This window comes from Ovis canadensis, chromosome 3 (assembly GCF_042477335.2).
Source record: "Ovis canadensis isolate MfBH-ARS-UI-01 breed Bighorn chromosome 3, ARS-UI_OviCan_v2, whole genome shotgun sequence".
NCBI classification, from domain to species: Eukaryota; Metazoa; Chordata; class Mammalia; order Artiodactyla; family Bovidae; genus Ovis; species Ovis canadensis.
This window is the reverse complement of record NC_091247.1, coordinates 156,272,501-156,284,839: the sequence shown is the minus strand read 5'-3', so window position 1 is coordinate 156,284,839 and position 12,339 is coordinate 156,272,501. Positions and strand designations below refer to the sequence as shown.

The 12,339-nt window shown below is 37.1% G+C and overlaps 1 pseudogene; it reads left to right on the top strand.

Moving 5' to 3' along the window:
• The first annotated feature begins 9,602 nt into the window (after positions 1-9,602).
• Positions 9,603-12,339, top strand: part of LOC138438229 (lysozyme C-1-like) — a 6,049-nt pseudogene continuing 3,312 nt past the window's right edge.

Here is a 12,339-nt window from a genome sequence, read left to right as displayed (position 1 = left end):
GATAAATGTCATATCTTAGTTATACCTGTTATTTTAATACCTTCAAGTTCCCAAACCAAATTTTGATCCTTGTTCTGAGACAGAAATAAAAATCAATATGAAAGTCTCATCATTTTTAAAAGACACTCAATTCCGATGTTGCTCAGTTTCACCTCAGGATATTATTTGAAATGCAGAGTGATATTCCAGATGATTACTGGGCTCTTCCTGTAGCACTAGTTATAACTGAGCCTTGAGCACATCTCTTGCACTTATATTTAGCAGACTTATTTAAAGAATATTTTCTTAGAAGTTGCTAAAAGGGAACTACTAAAAATGCCTAATCATGTGTGACTAATTAGATATGATGCTTTTATATACTTGTCTATCATGCAAAGCATACTTTAAATCATTTACAAATTTTTGTTGTTGCTGTTCAGTCACTAAGTTGTGTCAGACTCTGTCTCCTGCACAATATTAGGAATCTCCACCCATAGTTCTTTAGACACTGTCTGCAAGATCTAACTGAATTTATTTGTCAGTTCCACTGTATAACCATAAGGAATTTTATTTAGGTCATATCTGAATGGCCCAATGGTTTTCCCTAATTCTACAATTTGAACCTGAATTTTGCAATAAGGAGCTCATGATCTAAGCAACATTCATCTCCAGGTCTTGTTTTTTTGATGTATTGAGCTTCTCCATCTTTTGCTGCAAAGAATATCAGTCTGATTTCAGTACTGACCATTTGGTGATGTCCATGGGTAGAGTCACCTCTTGCGTTGTTGGGAAAAGGTGTGTGCTATGATCAGTGTATTCTCCTGAATACACTGTTAGCCTTTTCCCTGCTTCATTTTGTACTCCAAGGCCGAATTTGCTTGTTACTCTAGGTATCTCTTGACTTCCTACTTTTGCATTCCAATCCTCTGTGATGAAAAGGATGACATCTTTTGTTGGTGTTAGTTCTAGAAGATCTTCTAGGTCTTCATAGAATCAGTCAACTTCAGCTTCTTCAGCATTAGTTTTTGGGGACATACCTGAATTACTGTGATGTTGAATGGTTTGCTTTGGAAACAAACCAAGATCATTCTGTTGTTTTTGAGACTGCACCAAAGTACTGTATTTTGGACATTTTTGTTGACTATGAGGGATACTCCATTCCTTCTAAGGCATTCATGCCCGCAGTAGTAGATACAATGGTCATCTGAATTAAATTTGTCATTCTGATCCCTTTTAGTTCACTGATTTCTAAAATGTCAATGTTCACTCTTGCCATCTTCTGCTGATCATGTCCAATTTACCATGATTCATGGATCTAACATTCTGGGTTCCTATGTAATATTCTTCTTACAGCATTGGACTTTACTTTCACCACCAGAAAAATCTACAACAGAACGTCATTTCCACTTTGGCCCAGCTCCTTCATTCTTTCTTGAGCCATTAGTAACTGCCTTCCACTCTTCCTCAGTATCATATTTGGACCCCTGTAACCTTGGGGGACTCATCTTCTGGTGTCATATCTTTTTGCCTTTTCACACTGTTCAAGAGATTCTCACAACAAGGATACTGGTGTGGTTTGCAATTTCCTCCTCCGGTGGACTACATTTTGTCAGAACTCTTCAAGGGGACCTTTCTTGATAAACCTCTAGTAGGCTAAGTAAAAGAGAAGGCACAAATTACTAAATTCTGATACATGTGCTGATTAGTACAAGAACTGATACAGGATGAACTTTGAAAAATTATGCTAAGTGAAAGAAGTCAGTGACAAAGGACCACCTATAATATGATTCCATTCATATAAAATACCCAGCCCAGGGAAGTCCATAGAGATAGAAAGTAGATTAGTGATTGCCTAGTGCTGAAATTAGGGGTCAGTGGGTGAAAGACGAAGGATACCTAGTTTCTTTTTTTAATGTGGTTTCTTTTTGGTGTAATGAAAATGATCTGAAATCAAATTAGTTAATGGATATACCTATCTGTGAACAATTTTAATATATTCTTATATCCAGCAAACTTGCTGAACTTAGTTATTAGTTCTAACAGGTTTTTTTAATGGGTTCCTTAGGATATTCTATCAGGTTGGCCAAAAGGTTCCATAACATTTTATGGAAAAACCTGAACAACATTTTTGGCCAACGCAGTTCATGAAAGATCATGTCATCTGTGAACAGAGACAGTGTTCCTTCTCCTTTCTAACCTGAGTGCCTTTTATTCCTTTTCAGTGTTGAACTGAGGTGGTGAGAGTGGGCTTCTTTGTTTTGTTCCTGATCATAGAAGTATCCTGTCTTTCTTCATTAAGTATAATCTTATCTGCAGGTTTTTTAATAGATGTCTTTTATTAGACTGAAAATGTTCCCTTCTAGTCCTAGTTTGCTGAGTAGTTTCATCATGAAACTGTGTTGGATTTTTTCAATGCTGTTTTCTATGTCTGCTGAGATGATCATTTTGTTTCTGTTTGTCTTTTTATCCTATTGATGTGATGTGTTACACTGATTTTCAGGTGTTGAACCAACTAGTATTCTTGGGAAAAATCCATTAGGTTATAGGATATAATTCTTTTTATGTGTTGCCACATTCAGTTTCATAGTATTTTGTCAAGGATTTTTACATCCATATTCATAAGAAATATTGATCTGTTAGCTTTCTGTCCTTGGGATGTCTTTCTTTAATTTTGGTATCAGGGTGATGTTTGCCTCATAAAATGGGTTGGGTACCTTTTCTGGTTTTTGGTAGAGTTTATGAAGAATTGGTATTCATTCTTCTCTTATCCATTTACATTTAATGTTATTATTGATATAGTTAGACTTATATCTGTGATTTTATATTTTATTTGTGCATATCTCATGTCTTTTTTGTTCCACTTTTCCTCCCTTACTGTGTTTTTTCATTAAACAAAATTTTCTAATGTAGTATTTCAATTTCTTAAATGATTTTTCACTACTTTTAGGGATTTTTTTCACTTGTTCAAGGACATGTGGATAGTTTACAGGTGTTGGCTATTTAAGAATAAAGTTGCTATGAATACTCATATAGAAGTTTTTAGGAGGAAAGAAGACATTTCTCTGGGGTAAATACCCAAGAGTGGATTGCTGGGTTGTATAATAAATCCATTTTCAATTTTGACAGGAACTACCAAGTTATTTCCATACTTAATAGAGAAATGAAATCAGAATACTCTTCTGGAAAGAGAAAACTAAAATGGGAACATTTCCATCACTTTGTAAACAAGGTTATGCTTTATGACATGTTTGAAAAATAATTTCTCAGTGATGATAGCCCAATTGTTATGTAAATTGAGAAAGAATCTTTGTAACTTGATCTATTTGGAAAGGGAAATATTTGTTCATAAAGTGAAAAGAAGTAAGATCCAGCCTAAGTTCTAATTGTATTGACTGTGGACATTTAAAGATAACAGAAATAATAGTACAAAGAAAGTATGCACAAAGAAATCCAAAGCTTTCCACAGTTATCAGTTGTGCACATTAAGAATATTGATATTTAAATAGTCTCTAATTGTTCCTTGGCATTCCTGGTGTTAGATCAACCTCATAGAGAAAACTCACACCTTAAAAATAAATACATAAAATGGGTTTGCACAACTATATTGGGATCCAAAATCAGACACGTGATAGACAAAGAAGTTATAGCCTGTTGAGGGATGAGGATTACATCGCAACAGAATCCCTTCCCTTTCACTTCAACTTCAAGATAATGTGGTAAACTGAAAAGGCCATGGAATTGACCTGAATCTTAAATCCTAGCACTCCAGCTCACTAGCTATATGTCTTTGGACAGATGATTTATCTCCTCTAGGACACATTTTTTTCATCTGTAAGACGGACATAATTCCTACCTGTAAGACCCCTGTACAATCATGCTGTTGTTGTTGTTTAGTTGCTAAGCCGTGTTTCACTCCTTGCAACACTATACACTACAGCAAGCCAGACTCCTCTGTCCTCCACAGTCTCTGAGAGTTTTCTCAGATTAATGCCATTTCAGTGATAATGCTTTCTAACCATCTCATCATCTGCCACTCCCTTCTCCCTTTGCCTTCAGTCTTTCCCAGTATTATGGTCTTCTCCAATGAGTCGGCTCTTTACATCACATGGCCAAAGTATTGGAACTTCAGCTTCAGCATCAGTTCTTCCAATGAGTATTCAGGGCTAATTTCCTTTAGGATTGATTGGTTTGATCTGATTCCAGTCCACGGGACTCTCAAGAGTCTTCTCCAGCATCACAGTTCGAAAGGATCAGTTCTTCAATGCTTATCCTTCTTTATGGTCCAACACTCACAACAAACATGACAACAGGAAAACCCGTAGCTCTGAGTGTACAGACCTTTGTTGGCAAAGTGACGTCTTTGCTTTTGAATACACTGTCTGGTTTGTAGTCGCTTTTCTTCCTAGGAGGAAGCATCTTTTGATTTTATGGCTGCGCACACCATCTGCAGTGATTTTGGAGTCAGAAAGTAAAATCTGTCACTCCTGCCACTTTTTTCCCCTTCTATTTGTCATGAAGTGATGGGACTGGGGCCACGATCTTAGTTTCTTGAATGTTGAGTTTTAACCAGCTTTTTCACTCTCCTCTTTCATCCTAATCAAGAGGCTCTTTAGTTCCTCTTCACTTTCTGCCATTAGAGTGGTATCATCTGCATATCTGAGGTTGTTGATATTTCTTCTGGCAAGCTTGATTCTAGCTTGTGATTCATCCAGCCTGGCACTTCCCATGATGTATTCTGCATATAAGGTAAATAAACAAGGTAATAACACACAGCCTTGTTGTACTCCTTTCCCAATTTTGAATCAATCAATAATTGGTGTATTAATTCATTACCCAAAGTCTTGGCCAGATTAATGGAACTCCTTTCAATAAGTTCACACATTCCAGGCTATCTTCAGGATTTTCCCCAGGAAGTTCACAAGGACACTTTTCCCTTCATCTCAAAAATTTACCTTCTCCTTTCTTCTGTATTAGAACCCCATTTCCTAGACCCCTCATATTTGATCTTATTTGCTCTTTTAAATTTTTATTTATTTATATTTTTTTGGCTGAGCTGGATGGCTTGCAGGATATTAGTTCACCAACCAAGGATTGAACCTGGTCCCTGGCAGTGTAAGTACCAATTCTTAACCACTAGACTACCAGGGAATCCCTAAAATATATCATTTGGTAATTTCTAGAGACATATGTCTTTTTATAGGATGTTTGTTTAGAGTGGCAAAAAGAGCATGTTATTAACAGACCCAAATATTCTTCATTTCTCTAATAAGAAGTCAAAAGCAGATAAACATATGTTTGGCAATTAATGTTTCAGTATTTTCTCTTTTTTTGGAAATGATGTACATATTCAGTGCTTGAGTTGCCATGAAAATTTCATGAGACACTAAAAATTAACCATCATTTAAAGCTGTTTTTCTTGTTGACAAATCCAGCAAGTAGCCAAAATCACAGAGGCACAGAACCTTAAAATTTACACGTCTTTTTTTCTTACCATATTGATGACATACATTAAAAAAATCACTTTTTAAAAATTCAGTTCTGAAGTTGAATTTATAATTTTATCACATCAAACATATAGTAGAGACAACATATTTGTTACCAAGCTTATTTGACGAAGCTTACTTATTTTTTAAAAAAATATTTATTCAGTTATTTGGCTATACCAGATCTTAGTTATGGCATGGGGGATCTAGCTCCCAGGCCAGGGACTGAACTTGGAACCCTTGCATTGGGAGCTCAGAATCTTAGCAATTGGACCACCAGGGAAATCCCATGACTAGTCTTAATTTATACAAGTGCTTCTATTTTCTTTAAGCCAGTTAAATAGAGCTCTTTCAGAAGTTTTTAGGAATATATCAAAAGGGAGAAAAATACCCCATATACATAACATACATATATAGATGTAGATAGACATATAGATAGATGCAAACGGGGATCTTATAGCTTTTATTTAAACATTTTAGCCACATTTTAGGTACAGTAGTACAAAACTCAATAGCTTACAAAAGAATGCTCAGTCACTTTAGTTCATGGGCTCTTTGAGACCTCATGAACCATATCCCACCAGGCTCTTCTGTCCATGGGATTTTCCCAGCAGCAATAATGGAGTGTGTTGCCATTTCCTACTCTTGGGGATCTTCCTGATGCAGGGATGAAACTCTGTGCCCCCTGCATTGCAGGGGTATGTATCACCCCTAAAGCCCTGTAGAGAAGCTTCAGGAAAGCCCTATAAAAGAATAATTGGATCGAAATGGTGTTTCTGGCAGATAGAACAAGTTAAATTTATACTGAGACGGCTGACCCCTTTTACCAAGATTTGTGGATAAGACTTTCAAGATTTTTATTTGCCTTTAAAAGATAATCCTACAGAGGCTGTGAACAAAATCTGGAGTAAGGGAGCTTATGGAAATGTCAAATAACAGTTTGTTTTAAAAAATCTCTCTCGCTATTTTTTTTTCCAGTCCCATGTTTGCTTTAGGCAACAATTATTTCTTTAGATCTTAATGTCCAAAGATATGATAAGGTCAATATTTCCAAAGTACTGAGAAAGAATTGTAAGGTTTATCTAAGAAGGAACTCAGGGGCATGTTTGCCTATTATCACAAATCTAGGATAATTCCTATGACATTTTTGTTTTCTTTAACAGTAGGATAGGCTAGTTCAATATCTTCGTTTTAAAAAAATTTTTTTGTAGCGCAGCCCCCAAATACAGGAAAGTCTGGAAATGGTCAGGTCTGCTATAGAGTAACAGGCAATACATCAAGCCCTCTTGTGCATTTCCTGGACCTTTGTCAAAGCTCTTTCCTGGCTATCGATATTAATGTAAATTTTACATTTGCTTGAGTGACTTCTGCAGTCCAGATGTTTATTCTCTAATCTTTTTCTAATCTTGTTAAGAATGTGTTTTGTTTTTTCCCTCACACCAAAGTATTCTTCTATAGCTATCTTTTTCCTTTCTTTCTTTTTTCTTTTCAATCTGATCTTCCCATTGGTAAAAAACAGAACATTTGTTTAAAATATGAGCTCCCTTAAAAATCCTTTTAGGTATAAAAGTTCAAATCTTCAATATACCTATTTCAATTGTGACTCCAAACCACTGAGTCTTTTTATGACTTAAAACCAATACTAGGGCTTACCCATGGACATGAGAGGAGTCCCTTAAGAAATGTAGCCCTCTTGAGATGCAGAGCCTCTCCAGAGAAAGCTGAAGAAAGCAAAGATCTTCCATGTCTCAGGAGGCAAAGAAACCTCTGTCTCACACAAAGCGAGACATCTAAAACGACTGATCTCCTCACCCATATCACTAGAAAGGTGATACTGGGTTGAGAGTTTTCCGCTCAAACCAAGCCGAGAAGATAGAGGCCATAAAGGCCCCTTATGCACATGGACACTCTATTAAGACAGACTGCCCTGAGAGTTGGCATGGGTGGACAGAGAATGCTGCCTGTCACCTCATGTCTTAGGCTCCCTGCTGGCCAGCTGCTGATGCAAGCCTGACAGACAACCTGCACCCCACAAGCGGCAGAAGCCAGAGGGAGTATTCTCACTGGTGACAAAGCCAAATTCTCAGGATATAAAACAAGACAAATGGAGATTCTCATCTTATGGTTTTTCATCCTTATGACAAATGACAGAGACAAAGCAAAACATGACTCCTTCTGGGAGGCTAAGGATCAATAACCACAGGTGCTGATTGCCAAAACCAAGCTCACGAGTCATCATTTAAGATCTATTTTCCCAAATGTTTTTCTCCTGCCGCTGTGAATTTGGAAAGGAAGGGACAAGGAAAAGCTTTATCCTCCTCTCTTGACTGTGCACTCTAAACAGAGAACTGAAAGACCGACATGGTAAAAACTCTTACTTTCTGCTGGTCTGTTGTCAACTATCTCATATCTCAACAGCAATCTCCAGGGAGAGTGAAGTGTTCCAGCCTTTCACTGTCCCATCCTCATCACTAGAAAGTGTACAGGAAGAAACATGTGTTTCCCTTTACTCTTTACCATTTTTGGCTGGTACAGAGCTCCCTGGTGGCTCAGAGGATAAATCATCTGCCTGCCATGTGGGAGACCCAGGTTTGATCCCTGGGTCAAATCCCTGGGAAGATCTCCTGGAGAAGGAAATGGCAACCAACTCCAGTATTCTTGCCTGGAGAAGCCCCTGGACAGAGGAGCCTGGCAGGTTACAGTCCACGGGGTTGCAAAAAGTCGGACATGACTGAGCGAGTTCACTTTCACTGTAACAAAACAGAGATTAACAAGAGAAAAGGAAACAAGTTTATTAACATGTACATCTCGTGTATACTTGGGCTTCCCTGATAGCTCAGATGGTAAAGAATCTGCCTGCAATGCTGGAGACTCGGGTTCCATCCATGGGTCAGAAAGATCTCCCAGAGAAGGAAATGGCAACCCACTCCAGTATTCTTGCCTGAAAAATACCATGGACAGTCCATGCGGGCACAAAGAATTGGAAATGACTGAGCGGGTAACACTTTCACTTTCTCATGTATACTTATGAGAAATGAAGGGATAAGTAACTCAAAGAAGAGGCTAGAATTTAGATTTACAGATCATTTTAACCAAAGAACAGCATATATTTAGAGGGGCAACTAGAAAGAGGAAAAGAATACTAAGCTTGAATGATAAATACATTAGAAAGGGAAAAAAGATAATATCTAGTCAGATTGTTGTTTTGTAGAACCCTTTGGTGCTGCCTTGGGGCTGATAAGTGTCCAGGGTTTTTGGTGATTAGTTTATGCACAAAGTTATGTTCAGCTTTCAGGAAGATAGGGGGAGGGCAGAGAACCTGTCTAGGATCTGCTTTTTTGGCTCAAAATAATCCTCATGCCAAAGGGGAAGATTTTGGAATGGCATATTCTGTTATTCTTCCGTCGGTTTACTGTGCAGTTTCCTTGCTTTACAATGACCCTTTAAGTTTAACATGGAAATGTGAAGAAGGCATAGTCAGAAAGGAGTTAGGAATGTTGTTCATGTGAGGCTTACTTATCATAGTAAAACATTGATTTATAAATTAAGAATTTACAACAGACACCAAAAAGAGTGAGCATAGGAATCTGTGAGCAATATGGTGCTGTGCTATGTGCTGATCAGAACAACAGGCAGTGTATCATGTTCTTGTGGAAAGTATATATAAAATAATTTTAAGTGAAAAAGATAAAGACAATATACTGCAGACATAGAAAACGACTTAATGTAAATACATGTTAATCAAAGATGGGAGCTCATTTTCAGTTGAGTAAAATGTTCATTCAGGTTTTTTTTTCTTCATACTTGCTCAACTTCATAAAAATAGGAGAAAGTTCCTGTTCGGGCAATAGGGCTAACTCTGAATCTACCTGAGCCATGTCTTCATGCAATGTCATTTCATTATTTTCTGCAGATTAATTCTTAGGATATCAGAATATCTCTCTTCAAACATAAGAAAGAAAGCTGTTCACGTATATGGACCAATAAACTTCTCCTGTTTTACACATGTCTCAGAGGGTGGAGCAAATCAGTGGTGTGGTTCAGCACACCAAATCAGTGTGGTGAGAGCGAAGTGAAAAGATGTTAAATGGCAAGTCCAGCTCACCCTGGTCCGTCTGGACACTTGACTTCTCAGTCAACATGAAGGCTCTCTTTATTCTGGGGTTTCTCTTCCTTTCTGTTGCTGTCCAGGGCAAGGTCTTTGAGAGGTGTGAGCTTGCCAGAACTCTGAAGAAACTTGGACTGGACGGCTATAAGGGAGTCAGCCTGGCAAACTGTAAGTTAACTCTTCTTCCTCCTTCCAAACAGTTAGCCAGGTGTGGAACAGATACTAATAGAGCATGAATAATAGGAAAGGAACTTTGAGTGAATGGCTCTTTTCTTTCTTGGAGGGTTTATACATTTACAGTGGTTAAAAACAGCAACTTGTTTCTTTAGAATCCAATGCACCAGGGGAAGGAGTGAGGCATAGGAGGTTCAAATCTATATCATTTTAAGCATATTAGGTGCAACTGTACTTGTCTAGTGCCACTAAATTTGCCAGGTGGCACAAGCAGGCTGGCAATAAAAATATTTTGGCACCTGTGATATATCTGTCAAATGTTTGACTCTAGCCATTTTCAGTTTGGAACTTGGGTTCTGCAAATATGAGTAAAGTAGTATTTTTCTCACTTTTAACCCCCTTACCATGATGTTGAATTTTTAACAGCAAAGTTTTAAAAAATTACTCTGAACTCTCAAAACAAGGACAGTGGGAACCTATTTCCTCTCAATTAATATCTGCATAAGGATCTCTGAAATGCACCATGAAATGATATTTTACTATTCTGACTCTAGTCCATTAGTTAATTTTCATTGTCTTCCACAGAATTCAAGGTGCACACTAAAGAAAATTACTGTGTATTTTAGTCCATATTTGTCAATGTCATCACTGTATTTTTCAGATTGAATTCAGACATTTCCCCATCATAATTATTTTTGAATGAATGAGCCAATGGCTAGACAGATGGATGGATGACATAGTCTTTTCTATTCTATGATTCCTTTGGTCTGGATTCTAATTTGATACCCAAGTTTACCTTTAGGTATTATAAGAAATGTTATTTCTCTCAGAAATTCCTTATTTTTCCTAATAAATATTTTTTTAAAATAAAAGTATTTTTCCATTAGCTTATATATCTGCTGATAATGAACAAACTCATTCAACAACTCTGTTGATTTTTCTATTCTTGGCTGCATCTTACCTGAGGGATGGGAGCAGGGGAAGAGTAACGGGAATGGAAGAAATAGCTATTTTAATGTTTTAAAAAATATGTTGTCTTGTTTCATTAGTATTACATGATTTGCTAATAAAAGAATTCTCTTAAGGGAATTCTTAACATTAAGGTGTTAGAATATCTCACAAGTAAAATACATCTTTAAACTTATAAATTAAGTCATACTAAAATAGAATTAGTTAAATAGATGTCAAGTTATTTCATGTTAAGTCATGTCATGTTGCTGTTTATAATAAAAAAACACATTTTTTTTTTCAGGGTTGTGTTTGACCAAATGGGAAAGCAGTTATAACACAAAAACGACAAACTATAATCCTAACAGTGAAAGCATCGATTATGAGATATTTCAGATCAACAGCAAATAGTTGTGTAATGATGGCTAAACCCCTAACACAGTTGACGGCTGTATGTATTCTGCAGCGGTAAGACAAAATAATGTTGAGTGACGGCTCAGGTCCCATCTGATTATACCTTTAAGAACAGAGATTCCATACAAATGAAAATGTCTTGAGGAGTTCATCAGGGACCTAGAAAAATTCCATCTGAACTTCTAGAACCTCTCTATTATTCTCCTCAAAATTTCTTAAGTAAAAAACTAACGAGCTGGTATCATAAAATGTTGCTGTTTGCTAATCTATGAGATTTTCTGGAATGACCTGTCATGTTATTGTACCTGGACTTGCTGATGCTTGTAAAGAACAATACCATTCTTCTTACTTACCTGGTTTGGGGAGGAGAAGGTAATTTCATTATGTGGTATTTTTCTAATCTGCCCTGATTTATTGGAAAACAAAGGATTACTAACTAGCCAAAGAGGAGGACTATGTGTGGTCCTTTTAAAAATTTTGTTTTTACTTTTTATGATTAAATGTTTTAAATATATGGAAAATTAGAAACATTAATATAATAACCTTCAATATGTTCATCATGTACTGTAACAGTTATTAACATTTGGTCATATTTATTTATCCTATGTATATAAACTGCTACTGCTGCTGCTGCTAAGTCACTTCAGTCGTGTCCGACTCTGTGCGACCCCACAGACGGCAGCCTACCAGGCTCCCCCATCCCTGGGATTCTCAAGGCAAGAACACTGGAGTGGGTTGCCATTTCCTTCTCCAATGAATGAAAGTGAAAAGTGAAAGGGAAGTCACTTAGTCGTGTTCGATTCCCAGCGACCCCACGGACTGCAGCCTTCCAGGCTCCTCTGTCCATGGGGTTTGCCAGGCAAGAGTACTGGAGTGGGGTGCCATTGCCTTCTCCAGTATATAAACTATATATGTATAACAAAATTTTGGTTGTTCTTTCCTCAGCCTAAGAAAACAAAGCTGATCAAACTTAAACTTATAATGAAATTTCTATGAATGTTGTCTTCATTTCTTACCATCTCCTTTTCAGAATTAATGGAAAATGACATCGCCAAAGCTGTAGCATGTGCAAAGCAGATTGCCAGTGAGCAAGGCATTACAGCTGGTATGTTTTGGGTTTTTTTCTCCCCTATTCCAGTTCTACTGAGATGTAATCGACATACATCACTGTAGAAGTTTAAAGCATACAGCAAAATGATTTGACTTACATACATCATGAAATTATTGTCACAA